We start from the raw sequence: 26,312 nt of genomic DNA on the forward strand, positions 1-26,312 counted from the left end.
CTAAAAGAACTAGCACACGATAGAGCTGTTTAAAAATAATTCTCCACTTCATTTTTCATCAGCTGTGATAACAATTTTTGTAATACTTTTTTCTGATAGCTCATGAATACCAGCGAGGTACGTTGCTATGGTGAATGTGATTCAAATAGATAAACACAAAACCTATTTATTAGTAAATGCATTCATAAGGTAATTCTGTTATTGTTCAAATTTCGGAAAAAATAAAAAAACACATACATGATAGAAGGCTTAGCAATATTACGTTTAACGTTGTTCTATATAACCAAATGATATGTGATGAAAAAGCTACTAAATATTAACAAAGATAAGGAAGAAGGTAAAAATCTTTTCCCAATGAAATTATGTGATCGTCTTGAGAAGAGAATGCAATTTCCACTCAGTAAGCAAGCAAATAGGTCGATTAGCGTGGAGCACAAATCCTAATAAGTAACACATCATACAGCAGTATTGATTCAAACTGTGCAGGTGGAGTAGCTTAATTAATTGCTCTTTACATGTATACATGCAATAACGACATTAACTTGTGTGCACAGCATCAATCAAAGTGATAGTTGGTGACTGCATTTACCTGTGGTGAGAGGCACATATACGAATAATTATAATAAATGTATAAACTTATGCAAACCATATCATGTTGACTGCCATCTTTTCTTCTCTGAATGTTGACATTGGATGTATGACGTTACAACGCATACCATTACAACTACCTACCATTACAACGAGACCATTACAACGCATACCATTACAACGCATATCGCTTAGAGGTGCTGGATAGTGGTAAGTATAATTTACTATTCCAACTCCAGTCCCCGTGGACACTAGGGAAGGTGTTGGATAGTAAATTAAACTTATTCCCTATTCTAGAGCGCCCCCCAGCGCAATGCGTTGTAATGGTATGCATTGTAAAAGTTGCGTTGTAATGGTAGGTAGTTGTAAAAGTTGCGTTGTAACAGGTGTATACCGTTGACATTACTTGTGACTAGGCCCAAGCCGCTCAAATTACTTTTTCTAAACTTAATTGCAAGTAAAATGCTCTACTCTCCTCTGAAAATGCGTTATCAAGCAGCACGAAATTGGTAATAAATACCTTTCTTTATTGTTGGGCACTGTTAGATTAGTCAGTCTACTTTGAACTTGGCCTTAGACATGCAGTGTGTGGGGATGGGAGAGGACCTCCTGTACCAGGTAAACCTCACTGTTGCTAATTTCACGCCTGTACATTTCTTTGTTGGATGCTGGGAACCTGGGGGGAGCGTCACCTTCTGATTGTACAGTCCAGAGTGAGTTGGTGGGACGGAGCTTCCAGAACCTTCTACTGTGTACTAATTGTGTGTTTCATTTGCTAGTTTAGCAGATCCTATACTGATTTCAATGAGAGAGAGCACCTTTCTAAAACTCGGAAGATTCCTCTTGCCAAGGGTGTTGAGCTTCATGCTTGAGCACGGGTGCCTGTCCGCTGAAAGGTAATGTGGTTCTTCTGATGCTGACACTTTTTTCTTTGAACTTCCTCTTTCCACTTTCAATACTGTAGTTACAACAGGGAGTTTCCTATATGGAACCAATTCAGTTCTTATTATCTGCATTCTATTTCATCATATTTGGTAGGTTTTTTTTCTTTATGATATATGGAAGTTTAGAATAATTAATTATATTGATATGCATGCTTTTTGAATATATTGACTTACTAAATGATTGCTTTGTAATCTTTATAAAATTTTGCTAATAGACCTTCATGGTATAAATAGCATCATGTTTGACATTTGTATGGAGTTGCATTGGATTCAATGTAATTGAAATGTGTTGCTGATGCAGCTTCTTTCAAATGTTTCCAGTCAACAACCAAAGGTCCATATGACCGGTGGAGGATCCTAGATGGCGAGTATACTAAAATAGTTAGGTACAGAGAGATCTACCAGATCAATTGCTACCTTTAGATGGTGGTTTGTCACTGAACTGTACCGAGCTACAACAATCCAGTAAAGGTCTAGAACTTACCAAAGTTCAGATCATGTCCCTAAGTTCCATGGCTCAGTTTGGAGTTTAGGCAGTGTTTCAGTGGTTCTGAAGGTGGTTGCAGTATTCAAGGACTGAGTATAAGTAGAGCTGTGTGTCACAAATTAGTCTCAAACTTGTGGTGTTTATGCTGATATTGTGTGTCTCACTGTGTGGTATCTATTATATGTCCTCAAATTCTGTCACAAATTGTTCTCAAACTTGTGGTGTTTATGCTGATATTGTGTGTCTCACTGTGTGGTATCTATTATATGTCCACAAATTCTGTGCAGCTGAATGGAAGAGTTAATGCACTTTTGTGTATATTTCTGTTGATGTAAAGACATATGGACTTGTTGTTGAAAAGCTGAAGTTGTTGTCAAACTCATCACGGTCCAACATCCCAGGCTAGATAAGAAGTATATTGTGGTTTAATTTGTCTGTTAAGGTTAGTGGTGTCAGTTTATGAGGCATCATCAGCCACACAATTGAGATAGAGAATTGTAACAGGCTGTTGTTACAGGAAGATCTGTTTGCGCAGAGGAGACTCTGCACTAGTCACAGTAATTTCCTGCAGGTTGAAATTCCATGTGTGTGTGATAACTTTGGTAAGCATTATTCCTTGTTTATCCTCTTGAATGAGTGGCTGCCTTGATTTTATTTGGTAAAATAAACAAGAGTTATTTGGTAATTGTACTTTCATTGGTGTCTTTGTAAAAGTTCCACTTGTGCAGAGGAATTATTGGAAAGAGAGCTGTTGCGACAAGTTAGAACACATGCCATCAGTTTCTGCGCTGGTATTAGTTTGTTGGTGTGGGTGCACACTGGGAGTGCTATGCTGTGAAAGTTTCACATAGAACGTGTTACGCAGAAATTGGATATTCATACGTATTTCATTGTGATTGGCTGGAAATCACCGGTTGTTTAAAATTGTTCGTTCCAGCACTGGCTACAGCGTGTCCCTATAACGCTCAACCCGTGTGCTAAGGTCTGGGAGTAACTGAGCCTTTTTCCTTTAAAAGAGTGGCTCCCCCGGCTTTATGAAGTGCTTGTTGACATTATAGTCGCTATCATTAATCCTACAAAGACTCGGATTTCAAAACAGAGACTCGCATTTGGGATGCTACTCGCGGTATGAGAGACAACGCACTGTGATTTAAAAACCAAGAACGTTTTACATTTGAGACATTTGACAACCAAAAAGAGCTAACACTAGTTATTAGGATTGATATTGGTCAATATATTTAAACTGAGGACTAGTGTTCAGGTTTCGATAATGTCATGATGGTAACCCTTCTTCCCTTATTCCATGAATTAAACCCCAAGAGAATGTTTGGTTGTAAAAGTGGAAGGCTCAACGGCTCTTGTTATAACTCGGGGCACTGCTCAATGAATATCACATTGTTCCATGATTTTCCCATGAATGCGAACCTTGAGAAAAACAGGGTGTAGTTCCTATTTTCTATTCTGTGTGTGTTGATGATAGAGCAACTCTAGGATAGTACAACATTCTGGGGTGCTGACGCTGATGAGCAGTGATTAGGGATAAAGCAGCAGATCAGGGGCCGGTGAAAATGACATCTTTCTTTCTTGTTAGTAACATTCCCCCCTCCCCTTGGCTACTGGTGCCAGCGCGGAGTCTCTCCTCTAACGTTGAGGTTAGTGGTCTATTTTTACAGGATGAGGTGAATGGCCACCAAGTGTCCTTTCTGATCAACTCTGGCACTACCCATTCCACTGTCAGAAGACAGGGAGTACCGATCCTACCAATCTCCAAGAGAAAACAAAGTTGTAGGTGTTGCTAACAAGCAGATTGTAAACCCTGTCCTTTAAAAAGTCCTGGTCAAGATAGGTTGCTTTGAAGAAAATGAACAGTGTCATGGTCCTTGCTTATGCCTGCCTAGGCTGCACCAACTTCATGCGCACTGTGGTCCTCTAACTTCCTGGAGCACCCACATTGCACACTCCCTGCAACCCCCACACATGGTAGCCCTAAAACTCCATGTCTTTTTTCATGCCAAAGTTCATCGAAGCCCATGCCACCTAAGAAATTAGCTTTGTTTATACTGTGGTGGTTTTACGGTGGGGATTTCTAAACTATTCAGATTACGTCCACTCTGCCGGAACAGGAAGTGATTGTCAGACTTGGAAATCTTTCCTGGTCCCTAGTGCTCATGGGGTTGTAGTACTCCTATTGGGCTTTAGTTCTACCTGTCATTTCAACTATTTGAACATCTCGCCCTTAGGAATCCACATGCCCTGACAAATGACATAGATCTTTTAGGCTATTTACCAACAGGCAGAAACATGTTGGAACGTAGTGGATGTGCGTGAGTCATTGTACTCCAATTACCCACCCAATTTTGATTTTTATTCATACCTAGTGTTCCATTGCATAAAAGTATGTCCCTAGGTACACTAAGGTATTTTTAGGTATACATATGGATCCCCATCCCTTTGGTGTTCCACCCTTCTCCTCTCCTTCAATTGTGTTTCTGTTGTCTTATTATAACCAGAGCACGGCATCAAATCAAAACTCGGGCCGGAATCTGGAAGAATTGCTTAAAGTAAGGTGGTTCCTGTCTTTGAGTCTCTGGCTCCCACTGTGCTATTTCTCTCTCTTTCTCACTCTCCCACACAACCTTCCCTTTCAGGAGCAGCTGCCAGTCCACATTGTATTAAAACATGAGATGATAGTTGTTCTCGGAGGGCAGGGAGGATCTGCATCACTGCAGCAAAATTACCTAGAGTTTAGGTGAGGCATTTAGAGTAATCTGACGAAAAGACAAGCCACAATATTTTATTCCACATGGGCGATATGGCTTGCCAAGACCAAATTAATGTGCAAGAATTTGAGCAGACATTTACTGAGGAGATCCCTGAGGTGGTGGATCTAGCAAGAACCTTGAGTAATCTCCAAACAAAAGTCCCTAGACTTAGGGAGAAAAATACTGACCTGATGGCCCAGATGCAAAGGTACAAACAATAATAGAGTCCAGGGGGGGTGCTACCCTAAAATAATATCAACCTTTGCTTCAATCCCTTAAGTTTGGGGAAGCTGCAACAAAACCACCTCCTCACCCAAACACTAAAGGGGTTCATCTCCTCAATTTCACCATAACCACTCATATGCCAATACTGTTGGCTACTCCTCAAAGATTCAATAGAAATAGTCATAAATCCAACGTTTTTATGATCCAATGTGAGCTCTAGTTCCTATTGTCCTATGTCTTTCCCAATAATGCACAGAAAAAGCCATTTATAATTTTATATCTTGGAGGAAATGGAACAAATAGGTCAGCGCCTCTTGTGGCTACTGAGGATCCCATTCTGTATCATTTTCCAAGCTTTAAACAAGTGATGAAAAAGTTGTTTGTAAAACATGCATTCGTACAAAGCAGCAATAATAAACTGTTTAATTTATGACAAGGGACGAAGCACCTGCTAACATACATCACCACCTTTAACCAGTTAGTGGCTGAAACCCAGTGGCCAATGGAAAAAAGAACTTCTTTGTTTTATGGGGGCCTTAGGGTGATTTAAAAGATCATCTCTCCCATATTGTGGAATTGTTGAAGCACTGTTCTGATTTAATTGATTTTGCAGTTTGATTGGACCACTGGTTAGGAGAGCGAAAAGGAGATAAATCCTGTGAAGGTACAGGTGTAGTAATTCTAAAAACAGATGAAGAAGTAGAAACTGAGAATCAGGATACAGAAATATTGCATGTTGGAGGAATTTGGAACCCTTTAACTAACGAGGAGAAAGAATGAAGATGAAAGTTAAATTCATGCCTCTACTGTGGGTAACCTGGGCATTTACTGGGCATTTAGCCAGCCTGTTTAGCAAAACCCAAATCAAAAAACAGGAGGTAGCTTGAGTTATCATTGAGGAAACAGGCCAGGAAAACTAGAGCTCCCGACAAGGGGTGAGATTGATATGCTGAGAGAAACAATAGCAGTGATCTATCAGTATTTGACCAATATTAATTGTAGAGTTCCACAGCATCTCACCATTACAATAAGCATCTCACCATTACAATAACCCTTGTAATCTCGCCTCTACAAAGGAAGGTACTTACAATGTTAATAGCTCCTGGGGCCACAGAGAAATACATAGACCTAACCCTTGACTCTGGATTTGGAATTCCCAAAATACTTAAAGACGAACCTGAGCCGGACTGGACTATGGAATGCCTGAATTTCCTTCAGGGCTCATACCTTTCCAAACTAGGCCATTGACAATGGTTTGTGAAAATGGTCTTACAGAGGACTTGGTTTTCAGCCTGATTGGCCATCCTACATTTGAGGCCATATTGGGAGTTCCCTGGCTAGAAAATGACAATCCTAGGATTTGGTGGACCATTTGTAAGGAGATCTTAGACCCCTGTGTCTGTTTCAATTTATACTATCAGGTTGTCCCTGAATTGGCAGTCCACTTTAGTTGTGCTCTCACCCTTTAGTTTCCTGGGGGTCCCCACAAGGGACCTATTAAGGCTATCAAGATGTCTTTGACTCTAAAAGTGCAACCCAGTTACCTCCCCTTGGACATTTGACTGCCAAATTGATTTACTACCTGGAGGTATTCTACCCTGTTGCAGGATATACTAATGCACTGATCCTGAGACACCACATTTGAAAAAAATACTTGGCTGAACTCTTGGAAATCGTTTTCATCCAGCACTCAACCTCTCCTGTATCATACTCACTATTTTTTATTCCCCCCAAAAATGGTGAACTGATGGAATGTATTGATAATAGGGCAATAAATATGCCCATGAACAAGGATCAATACCCTCTCCCATTGATTCCAGTGCAGGCCAAGTCAGACAATCTACCATCTACACTAAAATAGGTTTGTGAGGTGCGTACTATCTCATTCATGTCTGAGAGGATTCCAGTGTTTTTAGACCAAGTCAGACAATCTACTATCTACACCAGACTAGGCTTGTGAGGGGCGTACTATCCCATTGAAGTCCGAGAGGTTGGCAAATGAAAACCACCCTAATGACCAAGTGTGGCATATTCAATTATACTGTTTTTCTTCTTTTTGTGTTTGTAATGCCCTGGTGGTATTCCAATATTTTATCAACAAGTTTTTATGGGATTTTGTGGGCACTTGCATAATTGTCTACATTGATATTATTTTGATTTACTATCAAGCTGAGGCAGAGCATGTTGAGCAGAGTTAAGAAATTCGACAATGATTGTGGGAACATGAGTTATTTGCTAAGTTTGCTAAATGCACTTTCCACAAAAAAGGTTGAGGCAATTCTCAATTGGCCAGGTTCCACATCTGTTAAAGTAGTGCAAAATGGTTTGAGCTTTGCTAACTTCTTTAGACAATTCATCACCCACTTTTCAAACTTTCCAGCGCCCATCGCACAACTTTTTAAGGAGTGGAAAGTGCTTTTTTTGTCTGAATTAGCACAACAACATCTTGAAAGAAAATTCACTTCTGTCCTAGTGTTGAACCACCCAGACCCGACCAATACTTTTCCATTAAAGCTGACACCTCCCAGATGGCCTTAAGGGGGTATGTTGTTCCAAAAAGATCCAGATTTAGGATATCTGGATCGGGTAACTTTTTACTCTAAAGCCAAGCATAATTTTACAGTGGCTGAGAGAGAATTGTTTTCCATAAAATTGGTCTTCTTGGCATAACAACACTATTTACTAGGGGCTAAACACACAGTCACCTTCTATACTGATCACAACCATCCCCCAAAGTTCTGTAAATCTATGACCCCAAGAAAAATGGACTAGTTGCAATTTTTTTGTGAATTTGATTTTCTTATTACATACAGATAATGAAAAAAAACAATTAAAGCAGAAACTCTAGCCCGACTAGGGTGTTCCTTATCGCCTCCTAAACAACCGGCCCGAGCATAATTTCTCAGACTAAAATGATAGCCATCTATGAAGATGAGACCTTTTTAGCCAAGTTCGAAAAGAAATCAACAAACTAAGGCTGAAACAATGGGTTCAAAATCCAACCCATGCTATTCATGATGGGCTTTGTTTTTGTATTAATCGCTTGTTTATCACAACTAAGGAATTAGTACTGAATGTCATTATTTGGAATCACGAAGATGTCTTAATAGAACATCCTGGCATTTAAAAACATTAGAAATCTGTAAGCGACAATTTTGGTGTTAAAAAATGATGAGAGGGGTTGAGAATATTTGCACCCGTAGTAAGACAACCCACACACCTCTGATTGGCTTTTTGGAATCAATATCCATTTATTTAGACACTTGGCACACTATAAGTGTGGATTTTTTCACTAGTTTACCAATGTCTAATACAAAGACAACAATCCTAGTAGTGATTGATCACCACACAAAAATAGCACATTTCTTACCCTTGGAAAACTTCATTCTGCAACTGACCTATGAGAGTTCTTTATTGCTCAAATAGTTTGCCTTCATGTTCTAGCCTCTAAAATAGTTTCAGATTGAGGCCTGCAATTCACTTCTAAATTCTGTTAAATCCTTTGTACATCTCTAAGCATTGAAGTTGCTTGTCGTCAGCCTATCACCCTTAAAGTGATTGGCAGATGGAACATGTGAATCATTCCAAAGAGCAAATTTTGTGTTGCTTAAAATCCACAGTGACCAGTCAATGAGATTAGGCACTTACATGAGCAGAATTTGTGTACAACAACAGTATGCACTCTGACACTGGCTATTCTCCATTCTTATGTCTAACTGGTCAACACCCTAGTTCGATACCTTTACAAGTGTTGCCCACTCCAATTGGGGCTCCAGCTGTCAAAGAACATGTACAAAGATTGCAACAGATTTAACAACATATGAATAAAAACCTTATCACAGCAAAACACAAAATAAAACTTCGAGCCAGCAAGCATAGAGCTCCAGGACCTCAGTTTCAACAAGAATATCTAGTTGGGATATCCACCTGAAATCTTAAAATGGAACACCCACACAAGCTGCAGCCACATTTTATCACCCCAGTTCCCATCAAAGCAATCCAAGCTTCACCTGGATTTTACTTGGATTGACCATGTGCATTGTGGGAGTTGTGATCCCAGATCCCAAAAGGCAAAGCAGAGTTTCTGAACCTTGGTGTGGTAAACCACTTTCCTGCATCAAGAAACACTTTTGGAAGCAAGTGTAAAAGTATTACACTGCCTGAACTCTTGACTTTGTCCTCGTCCAACGTGACCTTTTTTAACCCTTTGAAAGCTATTTGCTTTTAAGCGCTAGTTTTTTTTTTTCATTTCACAAAAGTTTTATTGGGAGTTTCAACAAAGGAGAAAATAATATAAACAGAATCATAAGAATACTTACAGAATCATAAGAAGGAAAAATCATAAGAAATTACAAAATTATGTTACATTGTTCTCACAGGAATAATCCTCTCAATAAAACATTACAATAATAATAACAAAACTATGAAGTAGACAAATTGATGCAGGAAAAACATCGGTGTATGGGTGCTGTGCCCCAATAAGAGAAATGTATATACTACCACTCAGGAGGTAAGGAAGCATCACAGAGGACCTATATGAGAGTGCAGTTACTCATGGGTGTTTATGTAGGTTAAAGTAGTCGTCTAGGGAGGACCAAATTTTCCTGTGTGGGGGGCGCCAAGGAGTACTAGTGAGTGAGATGTTGTCAGCACCTCTTAGATTGGAGATCCAGTTAAGCCAGTGTGGGAAGGATGCTTTACGAGTGTCCTTCCAATTGTTCAGGATTAACTTAATGGCTGTGGTCAGTAGTGGGTCAAGCAAGGCCTTATCATTGTCGTTGAGTGTGTCTGCTTTGGTAAAGCCTAACACAAGGGTAGAAAACTCACGCGGTAAGGAGATGATGAGTACCTTTGGTAATGAACTCAAAAATTCGATCCCAATAATTTGTGACACAGGCGCATTTAAATATTAAGTGTTCGAGATCGCCTCCTTCTTTTAAGCAATTCCAGCATGTATCGTCATCCCTAATGTTGTTTAGGAAGAATCTCTTGGGGGTCCAAAAGGCTTTATGGAGGAGCCAGAATTTAGTTTGGGAAAGAGTTGGGCTGACTTTGTGACGTGTGGTGGATTCCCATGTTCTGTCCCACTCCAATTCTGAGGCTGGTGTAGAGGAATAGGACTCCCAAAATGTTGAATTGAGTCAGTAAGGTTAGACTGTTGTGGTCGTATCAGTTTGTAGATTTTAGAGACTTGATGGCCGAGCCTATTAAGGGTAGCCAGATAGCTAGGAAGGGATGGGGTGCTGTTGTTAAGTTTTGCTTTTGTGATTGCCACTTTGACGTTCAGAAAATTGTAAAACTCTATTTCCTTAAGGTCAAATCTATCCCTTAGGTCAGCAAAGGAGAGCGGATCTGAGTTGTTAAAAAGTTGGTGCGGGAAGAATATTCCTTTTGCCACCCAAGTGTCGTTGTGCATCTGTTTCCCTTTATATGACAAAGTAGGGTTGTGCCATAGGGTTTCCCAATTTAATCTTTTAAACTGATATGGTGGCTGCTTGCTCACCTGTAGGAGGGCTTCTTTTGTGTTCTTAAAAATCGATCCTGAACAGAGGGAAGGACGCAGCGCAATGGTAAGGAAGGAAGTAGGGTCAAGGTTTTGGAGGAGGGACCTTTCTACTGTAAGCCACACTGGTGTGTATCCTGGCTGAGGTGTCAGCCAATGTGAGCCTTGTTTAGCAAGGAAAGCGGTTTGGTAGAGCTTGAAGTTTGCCAAGTGAACCCCACCTTGGGTCTGTCAAGGCGTAATTTCTTTAGACTGATTCTGGCTCTTTTTCCCTGCCATAGGAAGGTGGTTATCAGTGCGTCGAGTCTATGGTGGAAATCCCCGGAAATTGTGAGAGGTACCATGGTGATGAGATAGTTGACCAAGGGGGAGATCATCATCTTGATGGTTTCAACCCGTCCCCACCAGGTGATAAAGCGAGGAGACCAACCATCAAGGAGGCGCTTGATTTTGGCTAGGGTAGTGGTCTCATTGTGTCGAAGCGTTCCAAGCAGGGAATCCACAAATTCTATTCCCAGATACTTGATAACATCGTTTTGCCATGTCAGGCCGGAGTCACCTAGGACGTCTCTGGTGGTATGCACATTCAGGGGCTTGACCTCCGATTTGTCCCAATTCAATTCATATCCGGATTGGACAGAATATCTGTCTATTGAAGACATAAGTGCTTTTATGGAATTTTTGGGGTCTTCAGTCGCTATTAAAATGTCACCTGCATAGGCCGCTAACTTCACTTGAGTTTCCCCAAAAGTTACTCCCACTATTTCTTTATTGTGCTTGTGGTAAGTCAGGAGAGATTCAAGGGCCAGAAGGAACAATGCATCCTTGTCTAGTACCTTGATATAGGCAAAATGGGTCGTAGAGGGTACCGTCAATGGATATCCTGGCGGATGGAGAGGAATATAGGGCCATTACCATTTTGATGAATGAGTGGCCTAGGTTGAAAGATTGCAGACAGTGCTGTAAGAATGACCAGGAAACCTTGTCAAAGGCCTTTTCGGCGTCCAGAGTTATGGCAACCAGTGGGGCGGGGGAAGTTTTGGCCTTTTCTAGAATGTGGCACAAGAGCCTGGTATTATCGTTCGACATCTGATGTTTTAGAAACCCTACTTGTGAGGTGCTGATCAATTTGGGAAGCAGGACATTGAGTCTATTTGCCAGGATCTTAGCATAGATCTTACAATCTAAACTTATCAATGAGATGGGACGATAATTCTTGGTTAAGAGTGGGTCTTTGCCATCTTTTGGAATCACAATGATGATGGCTTCACTCATGGAAGGGGATATGCTGGCACTGGCTGCAACTGAATTGAATAGTGTTTGGAGGGTGGGAGTAAGTTGTTTGTCAAAGGCCTTGTAAAAGGCCGCTGAAACTCCATCAGGGCCGGGGGCCTTGTTGTTTTTAAGTGTTTTGATGGATGACAAGATCTCCGTGGGTGTAATGGGGGAGCCTCTATGGGCGCAATCCTCTTCTGAGAGTTTTGGCAGATTCAAGGTTTCTAGGTAATTGACACAGGCATCCTTATCGAGGGACAGATCATTTTTGTATAGTTCCTCGTAGAATGTTTTAAAGGTCTCTAAAATCTTGGCCTGTTTTGTATGGGTATTGTTCGCGTGATCTTTGATAGAAGTTATAGTAGACAGCTTCTGTTTGTGTTTAAGATAAGAAGCGAGGAGTTTACCTGCCTTGTTCCCTTCACATAGCTTTAGGGCTTTGAATCTATTGATCCAGACCCCAGCTCTTTTGCTAGTGATAGTGTTGTATTCGTATTTCTTCTTGGTTAAGAGATCAAGGGTTGCTGTATCGTCAGGATTGGATTTGTGGACGGTTTCTAAGTTTTTAATATCTTGCTCCAGTGTTACTTAGTCTTTATTTAGTTCCTTGTTGGTTCTAGCTCTTATGTTGATGATAACACCCCGGATTGTGGCTTTGAGTGCGTCTCATATAGTTGTGGGGGCAGTATCAGGCAAGGCGTTCAGTGAGATATATTCTTCTACGGCGTATGCTATTTGTTGTCTATTAACAGGCTCGGCTAGGACTTCTTAATTGAAGCGCCATCTCCTAGGGGGTAAGATCGAGCGGGAGCCAGCAAGTTTGGTACTAATACAGGCGTGGTCAGATACCAGTTTAGGGGCTATCTCGGTTTCCTCAATTAGGTGGGTTTAAGAGCTCGAGATAAGAATAAAATCAATTCTAGAGTACGAGTTATGTGGGGCAGAAGAAAAGGTGTAATCCCTCACACTTGGATTTTGAAGGCGCCAGAAATATTTTAGTAGATGTCGGTCACAGAGGCGTAGGAGTGCCTCATGTGAGCGGGAAGGGTGAAATTTGCATTTTGACTGTTGATCGAGTATTGGGTCCAGAGGGAGGTTAAAATCACCCCCTACCACTAGGAGCTCGTCTTGTGGGACATTTTCTATGGACCGGGAGACTGAGTCCCAAAATTCCGGATCATCTGAGTTGGGGCCATAAATATTCACAACATGTACTGGGTCGTCGTCTCTTAAGAGATGTGTGACCAGCAGTCTGCCCTCCTTGTCATGTGTGTGTGAAAGAACCGACAGGTTGGATTTTTTCGGGATCAAAGTGATCACTCCGCCTTTCTTGTGTACAGCGGGGGAGCAGAGTGTGTGTGAGGTCCAGTGTAGGTTGATGAAACGTGTGTCCTCTTCTGATATTTTGGTTTCTTGTAGTAGGAGAATATCTCCTTTTGACTTAGCAAGATTCTAGAAAACTTTCCGTCTTTTTACCGGGTGGTTAAGACCCTTAACATTCAGGGAGACTATGTTGAGGTTTTCTGACAAGGATTTATTGTCGGTCATCGGTGTCAGTCTGTGTCGTTAAGTGATGAAACCGGATACCAGTATATGCTGGATGAGCTATTAGAGTCTGCATGTGCAGTCTAAGGCATTGGATCAACCAAGATCCGATGGTAGTGTAAGAATTAGGTGACTTGATCTCGGTGTGGGGTACTGCATCATTAAATGAGAATGAATAATGAAAGGAAAAAAATAAAGCAAAGAACATACACGACAAGTCCCTTTTTAACCCTCTCTCCCTCCCTTCCCTCCCCGTTCGGATCCGGCAGTTGCAGCTGTTTCGGCCGGATAACGGAGTTGTCACAGCGCCATTTTAGGGCACCCGCAGTCACGCTGGATCTCCCAGGGTAGGAGAGGTCTCATGTATCCGCCTCAGGGCCGCTCATCTAGAGATCTGCTTCAGTCATATGGTGCAGCGCTTAAGAGCGATCCCGAATCTGTGTCTCTTTCGGTGTTTGAGACTGGGTTATCGCTTTTTGCAGCTGGAATCGCTTCCTTGCTTGCGGAGTCACACGGTTAGGCAGCCATTGCTACTGCCGTCCAAGCCACGCCCCCCTTTAAGCGCTAGTTTTAGTTTTAATATTTCAAAATTCATATCTCTAATTCCATAAATTGGATTTTGTCAATTTAGTGTCACTTTAATCATAAAAATATTTTCTTTTTTTATAAATCAGTTTGGGAATTTTATTGCGTGTTGGGTCTTACTGAATGATTTACACACCTGTCTCCTAAGTTAAGCCTATATGATTGCAGACAATCTACCAAGGATTGAGCATGGAATAATTTATTGAGAACTTGACTGGACCTTATTTGTGATTGCTTTGTTATTACTAGCTGTAGGTACCTACCTGCACCTACTAAAAAAACACCTTCCAAAACTCTATTTCCCTCTTCCCCCCGAGTCTGGCTTATTGGGTTTTGTTTTTTCCATATTTTCACAGACATCTTTCGGTCATAAGCTACAGAAATGCAGGTGGTCAGTCTTCATCATACCTGATGCATCACATTGCCTCCAAAGTTCTGAAAGGGGAGATGCTTTTATCAACCTCATTAGCATATATAGAAGGTTGAAGAAGGGCGCATGCGTAGACTCACAGTTACAATGATGGCTGAGTGGTTCAGGATTAGGCAGATGTCAAAACCATCTTATAATCAGTCAAACAATATGTGTTTCACTCACTAGGATGCAGTGAAGTGTAGTGAAAAGGGTTCCTGTGCTTATGTTCACACTTAGGACCTCATTACAACTTAGGCAGAGTGTCATTACCACATGAGTTTTTCCAGGAGAAGGAGACCAGATACAATTTTATAGTGTGGTCTTTCCAAATAGACTTTAGCTGCAGCAGTAGTAAAGCCTCATTCCTGGTTTTACAATTTACCTGTGGCAGAAAACATCCTTTCTTTCCCTACTCTGCCAATCCCTTCCCTCACCTATCACCACACGCAGAGGTCCCTACATGCATTTATCACCTGCAAAAACAGGTGGTAAATGTATGCATTAAACCACAAAAAACTGGGAGTCACGTGGTGTTATGCTTGAAATAAGGTCCTGCATGCAAATTGTTTAATAAATGGAGTTTAACTTGTAATTTAATGGTACTTGGGATTTAACACACGGTAACAATAAATTAGCATATGTATTTATAGTTCCCCCAGTATCATACAACTTGTAATGAATCCTTACGAGCTGAGTATTCTGCTTAAATTAGGCTCGAATGTTATGGAAAGATTTAGTAATGGAAATGCACCATCTAGCATTGCATTCATGATTATCCCTTTTTGGTAGTACTCCCAGTGATGGTAGATTCCCCCACGGACTAAAGACTGTTAAATAGTAAGAATTAAATAAGTAGATTAAGTAGTGGCTTTTATTTCCACACAGCAAGGAGGTAGAAGGCAATTTACAGCACCAGCTTGATGCAATTTTAGAATTAAATTTCATTTAAGACCGACGACATAGAAAACAGAACACATAGAATAGGAATGTAGAAATACAATATTAAATAGGGCTGAAGAAGAACATTGTCAGGTGAAGATAAATACAGAAATCTGTCATGTGAAGATAAACAATGTCTAGAAAACATAGTACACATCTCATTCCCTTTAAAAAAACAGATTCATGCATTATCTACAACAAAGTATCAAAATCTTGCAAGCAAACATGTCTTCCTTAGTGAGTAATTACGGATCATATAATGAATTTCAAACTGTAGTGGAAGAGACCCAAACCCTCATGTTCTGCAATGCTAATACCCCAGAAACTCCTCCAATGAAGGTCGCAGCAAACCCATTCAGTAGGAGTTGGCACGTCACCAGCATGCCCGTCTACATCCTTCTGCGCTTGTTCCATGCCCAGGGCTATGACCCCATGACCTCCCACCACCGGAGATACAGATCACTGAGCTCCACACCCTTGGCCCCGGAACAAACACTGCCACTGTGCTCACCCACTCTCTATGGTAGGACCTTTCACCTGCACCCACTGCCACTTCACCTGCCACAGGACACATACCAGTCCATGACCAGTCCTCTGCGAACACATCACAGACACCACCTGAACAAAAACACCACATTGCATTGGGCCCTTCTTAACACACATGCACTTTCTAAACACGCCACAAAGGTTTGGGACCTCATCTCGACCCTCACACCTGATATCCTCTTCCTCACTGAGATGTGGCTCAACCTCAATTCTACACCTGATATTGCCACTGCAATACTCAAAGGATACAAGGTCACCAATGGCGAATGCATCAAAAAGCCTGAAGGAGGGATCACCATCATACACAAGAAATCCGTTCAATACATAACCTCATATGACACTGTCATCCCTGCCATGGAACACCTCAACTTCCAACTCTAAACCAACAGCAAAACCACCATCATGGCACCCTCACCAAATTTATTGTCGACTTCATCGCCCCCCTTGCCATGGACTCAATCAATGACATTTTTTTCCCTCATATCTTTATAGATGCCACCAACATTGTGTGTGACACATTCCACTCTGGATATTGGGATGCATTTTCAGGAGGAGTACAATCTCCAGATACAACTTCAACACAGATGGGGATTTACGGCATCCAAATCTCTGCAAAATGGGGATGAGATATAACAACTACATTTTCACTGACAACTTCAACTTCTATCTCAATGACCACAATGACATCAACACCACAAACCTCCACAACAGCATAAACAATATCGGACTCACCCAATTTGCTCATGGCTGCACCCACACTGCAGAACACGTGGTAGACCCCATCTTCCCCTTCATCGGCTGCATTCGGTACAGCCACACGATGGAACTCACCTGGACTGATCCACTTCAACATCACCAGCTCAAGGAGCTCAACACCTAGTCTGCCCAATACCCCCACCACAGCAGGAGCAAAGTCTCAAAGAACACATGGAACAATGCTCTCAACACCACCCACCTCATATCCTCCAATAACCTAGACCAGAATGTCAGAAACTTCAACAATTAGATAACCAATTGCTACATCAGAATCACTCCTATCAGAAACAACACCCTTAGAAGGTCCACCAAGCAGGCTATCTGGTACCCCGAAGACCTCAAACCACTAAACGACAATATGAATATCTGAAAGGTGAGGGTGCACCAACAAGGATATGACTGACAAGACCATCTTCAAGACAGCCCTCAATCTATACCATAGACAGTTGAGAGAATACAAGAAAAAGACATTAGCCTCAAGCATTGTATCAAGCTCCAATACCAGCAAAGAACTCTTAAACATCTTCAAAGAAATATCCAACCCCTCTGCTGCACCAATCAGCATTATCCCCTCACAGGAGCTCTGCAACAACCTTGCAAACTTGTTCCATGACCAGATCGCCGATATCTACAGAAACTTCAAATTTCTTCAAGAAACATAACAACACTGCTACCACCACAGACATCTTACTAACTGAATGAGGCTAACTAGTCCGACAGGAGATTGCATCCTTCATGAACTCAGTCCACTCAGGAGCCCAAACCCTCCCATGCCCTCCCAAACCCACCCATGTTCTCATCACATCTTCAACCTAAGCAAACTCAGAAACCGCCACATACTCACCACCTTGTTCAACACATCAATTGCCACAGCTACCTTTCTCGAGAACTGGAAACATGCTGAAGTCAACTCCCTACTAAGAGACAACTGCAGACCCAACTAAACTCAACAACTACTGATTGATCTCTCTGCTTCAGTTCCTGGTCAAAGTATTAGAAAACGCCATCAACCAAAAACTCTTCTAACATCTGGAATGGAACATCCTGCTTTACTACTCCCAATCCAGATTCTGACCACACTAGAAACCTAGGCATCATTCTGGACAACAATCCAACCATGAAAGTTCAGGTCAATTCCGTCTCCTCCTCCTGCTTCTTCATCCTCTGCATGCTTCGTAGGATTTTCAAAGGGTTTCTCCAAAGCTCAAGATGCATCATCACCCAATCCCTCATCTCCAGTGGACTGGACTATGGTAAAGCTCTCTAAGAAGAAATCGCAGCTCACCTCCTCTAAATACAGACCATACAGAACACCGCAGCCAGACTCGTCCTGGATCTCCCTAGACAAACGCACATCACCCCCACTGGCTCCCTATACAGACAAGATACCGCTTCAAGCTCCTGACCTATGTATACAAGGCCCTACACACCACTTGAACCACCACCTTAGCTTCCACCAGCCCAACAGATACCTCTGCTCCACGTCCCTTTCTCTAACCCTGACACCGACACCCAAAGTATCTGATGTGTAGGTTGCTCCTTTTCCTATCTGGCAGCGAATAAATATAATGAGCTGCACTTGCATTTCCTCCAGAGTTCCAAAAGTTCTATAGACCTGCCTAGTCGGCTAATCACTGCACCCTGTCAGCATCTGGATACCTTCAAGGGTGACAAGTAGCGCTCTACAAATCTACTGATTGATTGATTCAGATTTGGCTTTATAATAAAAACAGTTATTGAAACATGCCTAAATATCCTTAGTTAACCCCCCTTTTAAAATCTGTTATCACTTTGACGTACATCTCTGGTAATATCAAACAAGTAACCTTTCCATTTTCAAATGTTGTTTGCTTGTCTAGTACAAAGAATTTACTTTATACTTTCTAAAAATGTAGGATACCTTCAAAAACATAGAGCCTACGTGATTGTACAAATTTTTATCAAATAACAAAAAACTTTTGATAGATTTATTAATATTATCTGAAAATACAGTCGCAGATATTTCATTTCAATATATATATTACATTATTATGGCAAACTACATTGAACTTTAAAGTTCACTTCTTAATTTACCTTGAACTTATTCTTTTTAATTCTCTTGATCTTTATTTTGTCTCATCCTATGTGTTGTAATAGAATTAAAGAGCATACAAATTCACATCTTTATAATGCATTTTCATATTTCAACAGTATTGGTCTACTAATCAAACCTTTAGTGTTTTGTCAAATATGTTTTCCATCTAAAAATATTAAAGAAACCATGTGCCTTGAAGCTCTATTGTAAAATTAGTTTTTCGGTATTTTCATAAATCAAAACAACTTAACTTTCATTCCAATCGGGAACCACGATAAAATGTAACACAAAATATTACAATTCACAATAATGTATATACTCTTCTTCTTGTCTTCTATGATATATTTTTTCTAAACAACCTCCTCATTAAGGAACTTGTCACACCCATAGGGCTGATGTTGCTCAAGTAAACCACAGAAATTAGGATGGGAGAGGGGTGGGTCTTTTTTTGATGGGTTTCGTGTTGGATGTGTATGGGGTAGGTGTAAGGAAATATTGGATGGATGATGGTGTTGTTTGAGAGTACTGAGTGTTGGGATGGATTTGGTTCATTATGGTGGTTTTGTGTGTGTTTAAGAGGGTGCGCTTGTGCTTGTGCTTGTGCTTGTGATGGTGATATAGGTGGGTATTTGGGTGTTTGAGTGGGGTTAGGGTGTTTTGTCGGTATGTGCCTGGGTGAGGGTATTTTTTGTTTGTATGCTTGGGTTAGGGTGTGGATTATGTAGTTTGTGTATGATCTTTTTGGGATGTATACTGAGGTGTGTGAGATTCTATTTGTTTGGTGTGGAGCTTTGTATTGGCTGCTGCGATGTGGTAGAGCCTGTTTGTATGGTGGTGGTGGTGTCTGAGATCGTAGTTGTGGTCTGTGATATTTGGTGGGTTGATGTAGAATATATGTGTGTGGTTCTGGGGCCAGTGGTTCTTGTGATTTCTGGTGTATGTGTGTGTTTGTTTTGTGCTTCTGTTTGTGTGTGTGTCGTTCTGTGTTCTTGGTTTGTGGTGGTTTGGGTAGATGAGGTTGCTAGGGAAATATTGATTGTAGTTTGGGTGTGGGTAGAAGGTAGTGGGTCAGGTGGTGGTGGGTGGGAGGCAGTGCTGTCTGAGACGGCTCTACTGCATGCCAAGACTCTGTATGGCTGATACAGCAGAGTGTGTGCCATTCAGTAAAGCAACTAACAGGTGAATTATTGGATTATTCCCAGGATAGCAGGCAGCAGTGCAGTCTGTCCTACAGAGAGGCTTTACAGCAGATTCACAGCCTCCTCAGAGAGCAATGGTAGATGTGCAGATCAAAATCTGAAGTGCCTGGGTTGTCAGCCCCTTTAGGGGGCTGGGTGTTGACCTACACTAGGGAAAGTAGTAGGGAGAGAGCTGATTAATTTGGTGGTAGAGGGCAAGGTTTTAAATCCTCTAGATCATATTAGGTCCACCACCACTTGGGGCTGATCATAATTAGAGGTCTCTGATTCAGAGGATGTGTTGGCCTCCTGTCCAGCCCTATCCCTCTGTACCACTGGATGGAGGAGTGGTGAAGAAGTGTGGCTCTATGATTGGAGCGGCAGACCCTGATGCAGAGGTCTAGTCCTGGACCAGAGATTCAATTCCCCACCTCGGCCGGTCTTGGGCTCAAAATTCCACGGACCTGTTAATTCTCGCCTCGGTGCCTGTTCCCATCATGGAGTCCCACTCTGCAACTCTGGGCAATAGCTTGCTTAATCTCCACAACGGCCCCCGCAACGCTAAGGATGCCTGGCCTCCACCTTGGGGGTGCCCAGGAGTGGACGCCTCACAGGGAAAGCCAGGATGGGTTCCACAGCGGTATTCGTACAAGCGCCTTGAGACCCTTGCGGGTGAGTAGTGCGCTATACAAGTATCAATTTATCAATTTAAAATTTACTGGATCCTTCAGTGTCAGTACTGCCACTTTCTGACTCCCAGCAGACATCCTGTTCTCCTACTTCTTGGGCATTATCTCCCTCCCTTGCTCTGGAGGTTGCTTTGATGTGAAAGAAAAGTAAAATCGTATATTTTAGCTATTTATTTCAAAATAACCTGTACATATAATAATGCTTTCCAAGAGTATTTTGATGTATGGCTGTTAAACCCCGCCAAACATACTTGCCATCATGTTTGTAAGAGCGTGCCATAGCCACAGCAAATACAAATAGTTATTTCAAATATCATTTCATTGCCTAAAATGTCAAATAGTCCTTTCTGTTAGGAGGGTGTGCAATTTTGATCTCACAGAATGTGCAGTGTGGAGAGTATAGCATTATACTGCCAGGATGGCTGGGGTTGAGCTGATCCATGGCCCCGTAAATATTAAAGGACCCTGACACATGTTCACACAAATTAATCATTATTGTATCCCAAGATATGTTTTAGCCAAATTGAGTAAGGAGGATGGAATTTACATTACTAATTCTAACTATACAAAGGGACTTCTCACTTAGACACTGGATTCCACTATGTATGAAGCTGTTCCAAATACACACCCATACATATTAAGAAATTGCGTGAACAGGTTCAAGGGGGCAAGAATCCACTTTTAATATTGACTACAATCCTTGTCAGGGTGAATCACAAAGGTTTAAAAGTAGATTTGCGCTGAACCCTCTGGTAGCTTGCCAGCAAGCGCTCAGGCGTAACTTAAAGTAAACAACAACAACAACATAAAAATTACAAATTATTCTTGAAAAATATGAATAATCTAATAAATGAAATTACATCAAAAAAATCCAAACAGTTTAAATGGAGATGCACATTTTTAAAGTTATTTTATCTGAGTAGCGCCTAAAACAAAAAGGGCAAACTGCAGCCATCTTGATGAGCAGGAATGTGACAAAGTAAAACAATAATGCAGACGGTGACGGAGCAGAGGTCAGATACAATGGCAAATTTGGTTCCTCTGGATACTTCCTCCTTTGGATTTAGTCTTTTTTTCTGAAAATTAGAATCCTTCAGCTGCTGTTGCACAGAACTCCATTCAGTTGGAGATACATGCGTGGTCAAGAAGCCAAATATCCGGGGGATAACCACAATAAAAATGACTTGTACAACAAATACGTTCACTGAAGGATCTTTGTTAAATACAATAAGGACAACTCAGCCGTGTCAAACTGGGAATGAAGAGAGGACCTGATTGCATTGCCTTTAAGACCACAGCAGTATCTTTAATGGTCACTGCATAGACCTCCTGCATCAGTTACCGCTACACTAAAGTCTACACAGATATTGTTAGTCTGGCCCTCTGCCCAGGGTCATCCACTGAGTTTTGATGTCTATTACATACCTTGTTTTTGTTGGCATTATGTTGTGCACTTTTTCCATGCTTGCTAATTGAAAAGTTCTTGTTCCCCTAAAACATAGCAACATTGGTGTACACAAAAGTGGCACCTTTTAATTTTATGGTAAGTCCCTAATAATATGTACTACGTGTACCCGGGTCTGTAAATTGAATACTACCAGTGTGTACAGCACTTATTGTGCCATCCACTAAAATAGCTATTTTGAACGTGCCTACACTCCTCCCACTAAATCCTGTGTGTGCAGTTTTTTAACTGTCATTTTGACTAGATATATTAATCTTTAGCTAATTTAGAGAAGCTGTCCTGCAGGAGGAAGTGCCACTCTGCTAACTGCTTTGCTGTATTGGCCAGCTTCCTGCTGTTTGCTGTGCTGTAGAAGGCACTGACACTTTGCTACTTGCTTTTGCTGTGTTGGCCTGCAGCCTGCTGACACTTGCCCAGGCAGTGAGAAGGACTTAACCCTTTCTCTGCAAACTCTAGAAGAAGCATAAGTAACTACAACGTCTTGTTGGTTTGCCCCATGTACATAAAGTCTCAGGGCCATCAAAGACTTAATTTTCATCTACATGGCTACTGAATGCTGTCATCCAGGAGTCTGGCAGCTGAGCCCTGTGAAGATCGGTGCTTGACACTTCCAAAGGCAGTGACTCCTACCCGGACTCTCAAAGGGGGCCGGCGTTTAGTGCACCAAGACCAGTTCTTGCTCTGATCTGCATTTGAGCTCTGTGCTGGGGCTCCATTGCTCCCAGAAGTCACGCTTCCTTCTGAGAGATGGTGGAGCTTGGATGAAGAAGCAGCGCATCGCTCACAATTGCTGCATTCCTTTCTCTAAGTGTTGCCTGGTCAATGCCTACGACAGCAGAGTTCAGATCAAGAACAGCACGTTGCACCGAGCCCCACCTTCCATTCCCCACATGTTGCCCGGGCAACGCCAAGATCAAACCACCAGGGGTCCCTAAACTCAAGGCCAATGAGCTCGCTAATGAAAGGTACTGTGTTCATCAAGGCCCCGCGAGGTTCCTCTAACTGACCTGCACATTGTCAGGGTGGCTGAAATCTCTTATTTGAATTGGTGCCGGGAGGCCTGCGGAGTTCCTCAGTTCTGGTGCTTGTTGGATCCAGCTTATTACATAACAATAGGGTATAACCAGTATACAGTTGGACCTAGGCCAATTATGGTATATACAACAAGAGGCCCAAATGACCTATTAGCTTTCCAAAGAAGGAGAAAAGCCTAATAAAACACCCAACAATTATGAATTAAACAATGAGCAAATAATCTTGGTTTGAAGAATGAATTGCATATAAGAATTTAATCAAATATTCACAGTTTCAAAGGTTGCTTGAAGGTGAAAATGGTGAATAAATTGCTCCAGGTAGTGCGCCTGAATTGGTGAGGATGTGACAGTGGGAATATAATTGCAATATTTACAAGAATGAGAACGACCTGTCACACAATACATCAAGAAACTGACTAAAAAGCCCAAGTGATGGGATTTCAGGGATGTATATTCTTCTCACCGCTTCTGGGCTGCAGGATAAGTACATGTCAAAATACAAGTGAAAGTGATGTCTCGACCCCAGAGGATTGAAGAGGGCAGTTGATTCCTATCAGCGAGGTCTTCCTCAGGATGATTGCGAGAGCAAACTACAAAGTATGTAAAGTTAATGTAATTACTTGTGCGCAATAATTATGGGGTGTATATCTCAAAACACATGGCAACACAGGTTCACCCTAATCTCGGACTGCCGGTTCAGCAGTTTGAGAAGTACAGGATAGGGCTGGAAACTCCAAGTCCAGAAGGAATTAAACCACCGCCCACACAGAGACTGAAACACTGAATCAAGGAGGCACGTCAGTGCTCAGTACACATGGTCAAGGAGAAAAACAGCTGTTTCCAAAACCAATACTCACAGGGCAGAGACTTAGCAAGGATTTCATCAAGGGGATGACGATTCTTGAATGAACAGGGGCATGAAGCTGTGAGTCAATCAGGAAAAAGTTCAGTCTCTAGTCAGCAATGTGCTGCTGAATGAATCAGTGTCTTTCTAAGAGAGAATGGCATCCATTAGACAATGTAATGTCAAAACAGAGGGATAATGCATACAAGCTGCATGGCGCTTGATCTTAAAGGTGATAAGGGGGGGTGGAAAAAACAATTTAGAGGTCGTCTTAGATGAGCACTCACTTAGCTTAGACAACATTATTGGCAAGGTTATTTGGAAAAATGGAGGAATCCTGCAAAGTCAATGACAAGAAACCTCTGGTGTACAACAGCCTCCCACTGTGGACTCATCTAGTTACGTTGTGGAAAGGCGAATGTGAAATCGATCAGGTCATACTGTCATTAGTGTATATATTTAAATTTGTTTCCACAGTAAAGGGGAATAAAAGCTAATAAATGCTAGGTGTCAAACATCAACCCCCAGAGTGTGTGTCTCATCTTGATTTGCCATAAACTAAGTGCATCAGAGTTATAGATCCACAAGGACCTTCTCACAAGGAAGTGAGGGTATAAGTATAAACTAACATTCAGAATTATGAACGCTTGCTCTGAGTGCGTGTGAGACTTTAACATGACCTTTACCTTGCGGGCTCCTGGCTTGTGTGTGAGCCACCAGTGAGGGAGGCCTTTAAGGAGTCGCTCGAGTGGATGTGCACACAGTGAGTCACACATAGCGGTGGCAGCCGCTAAATTCAGCTCTCGGTAACTAACATTTCCATAGCTACCGGGCATGCCAGACTACTCGTGGTGGGCAATCCTCATGGAATTAGATAAAGAATCAAGAGGCAGTAAAAATATCAGCTGTCAAATGGGGGGAAACTTCAAAGTTTGGCCTGTGAGTTCCAGGAATCTGTAACATATTACAGGGCAACAGAGATTACTGTGAATTTTGAGAACTCTAATGGTTATACACATTGGAGCTGATTATTTATGAAGAGACAAACAAATATAAAAATATAAAAAATCATACTGAAAGCAATCATAGAGCAGTGATGGTTAACCATAATAATAAAATTGTGACATGAAAATCAAACGTAACAAAAGAAAGAACTGTAGCATTGCACAAGACAATAATGACAGAATAAATCATATGTAATACGTACAATACCATGAATTTAAATTCCACATAAAACGTGATCAACATAGACAATACAATGTACATAGTGAGAGACAGAACATAATAATGGAATCTTGTGTCTAGGCGATGTGCAGATTTCAGGAGACACATTGGACATATTGCAACATGAATGCACAATGGATGAAAGTACAGATTAAAAAAACATGGTGGGCATGTTGTGATGATGTAGCACCCTGGGTCAGAACACCTCGTGCTAATACCCAATCTAGCCACGATACTTGGGGAAGGTCAGCCCATAGTCAATAGGGGTAACTGTCTCGCACTTTCCTAATTTTTGTTAAGACCATTTTGGGCCATGTCTAGGTGGTGCAGCTACTTGCATTCCCATAGATTCATGATGTCTATGACAAAACCACCTCTAGGGCACAGTGTGACTTTTTCGAGAACCAACCATCTGATGCCATCCTCGGAGTGATGAAGTTGCTGGAAATGTTCAACAAATGGAGCCCCAGGAACTTGACACCATACCCTATTGCAATATTGAAGAATGCGAGTCTTGAACTTCTGACTTGTTTGGCCAATGTATAGCAGACCACTTGGACATATAATTGCATACATCACGTTTGTGCTATTACAATTAGTATGTTCCTTAAGTTTGATGGTAAAGTTGTGGTGTGTGAAATGCTTGGTCTGGAGTTCTGGACTTTTTGGTTCCGTCCAGAGGTGTCAGGGATAACACCCGAAGACCCCGGAGTTCTACCTGTCTCGGTGCACAAATAAACAGAAACACGGGCTTCTCGATGGTGGCGTCAAAGACCAAAGGTTTATTACTGCAGGGACACAGAAGTCACAGAAACTACACACAGGCAGTATCTAGGAGCCTGTTCGATTTGTACAAAGAGGGTTGCTCCTTATATACTAAATATTGGGCTTCGGGCAAATTCTTTACATGTTAGTACATTCCTAAACCTTTGTATCTTAAACAATAAATATTTGGCGTTGCACAGGAATCGTCAACAATATCTGATGTCAAAACATTACGGACGAGGGGTTCCCACTGTTCCATCATAATCTTATGTCAACTTTACATTCAAGAGCCGGACCGCCTCATCGTAAATTTTGTTACCTCCCCCTAATAAAGGCCCAGAAGGAAAGGAGCAGAGCCAGGTGCAAAAGATAGAAAAGCAGGATAAGAGATGTTTGTGGGTCGTAAATGGGCAAGGCTACCAGCTTCGGCCGCCTAATCATGATCAGGCCAACGAACACGAGAACCAGTATA

Source organism: Lissotriton vulgaris, chromosome 3_1 (assembly GCF_964263255.1).
Source record: "Lissotriton vulgaris chromosome 3_1, aLisVul1.2, whole genome shotgun sequence".
NCBI classification, from domain to species: domain Eukaryota; kingdom Metazoa; phylum Chordata; class Amphibia; order Caudata; family Salamandridae; genus Lissotriton; species Lissotriton vulgaris.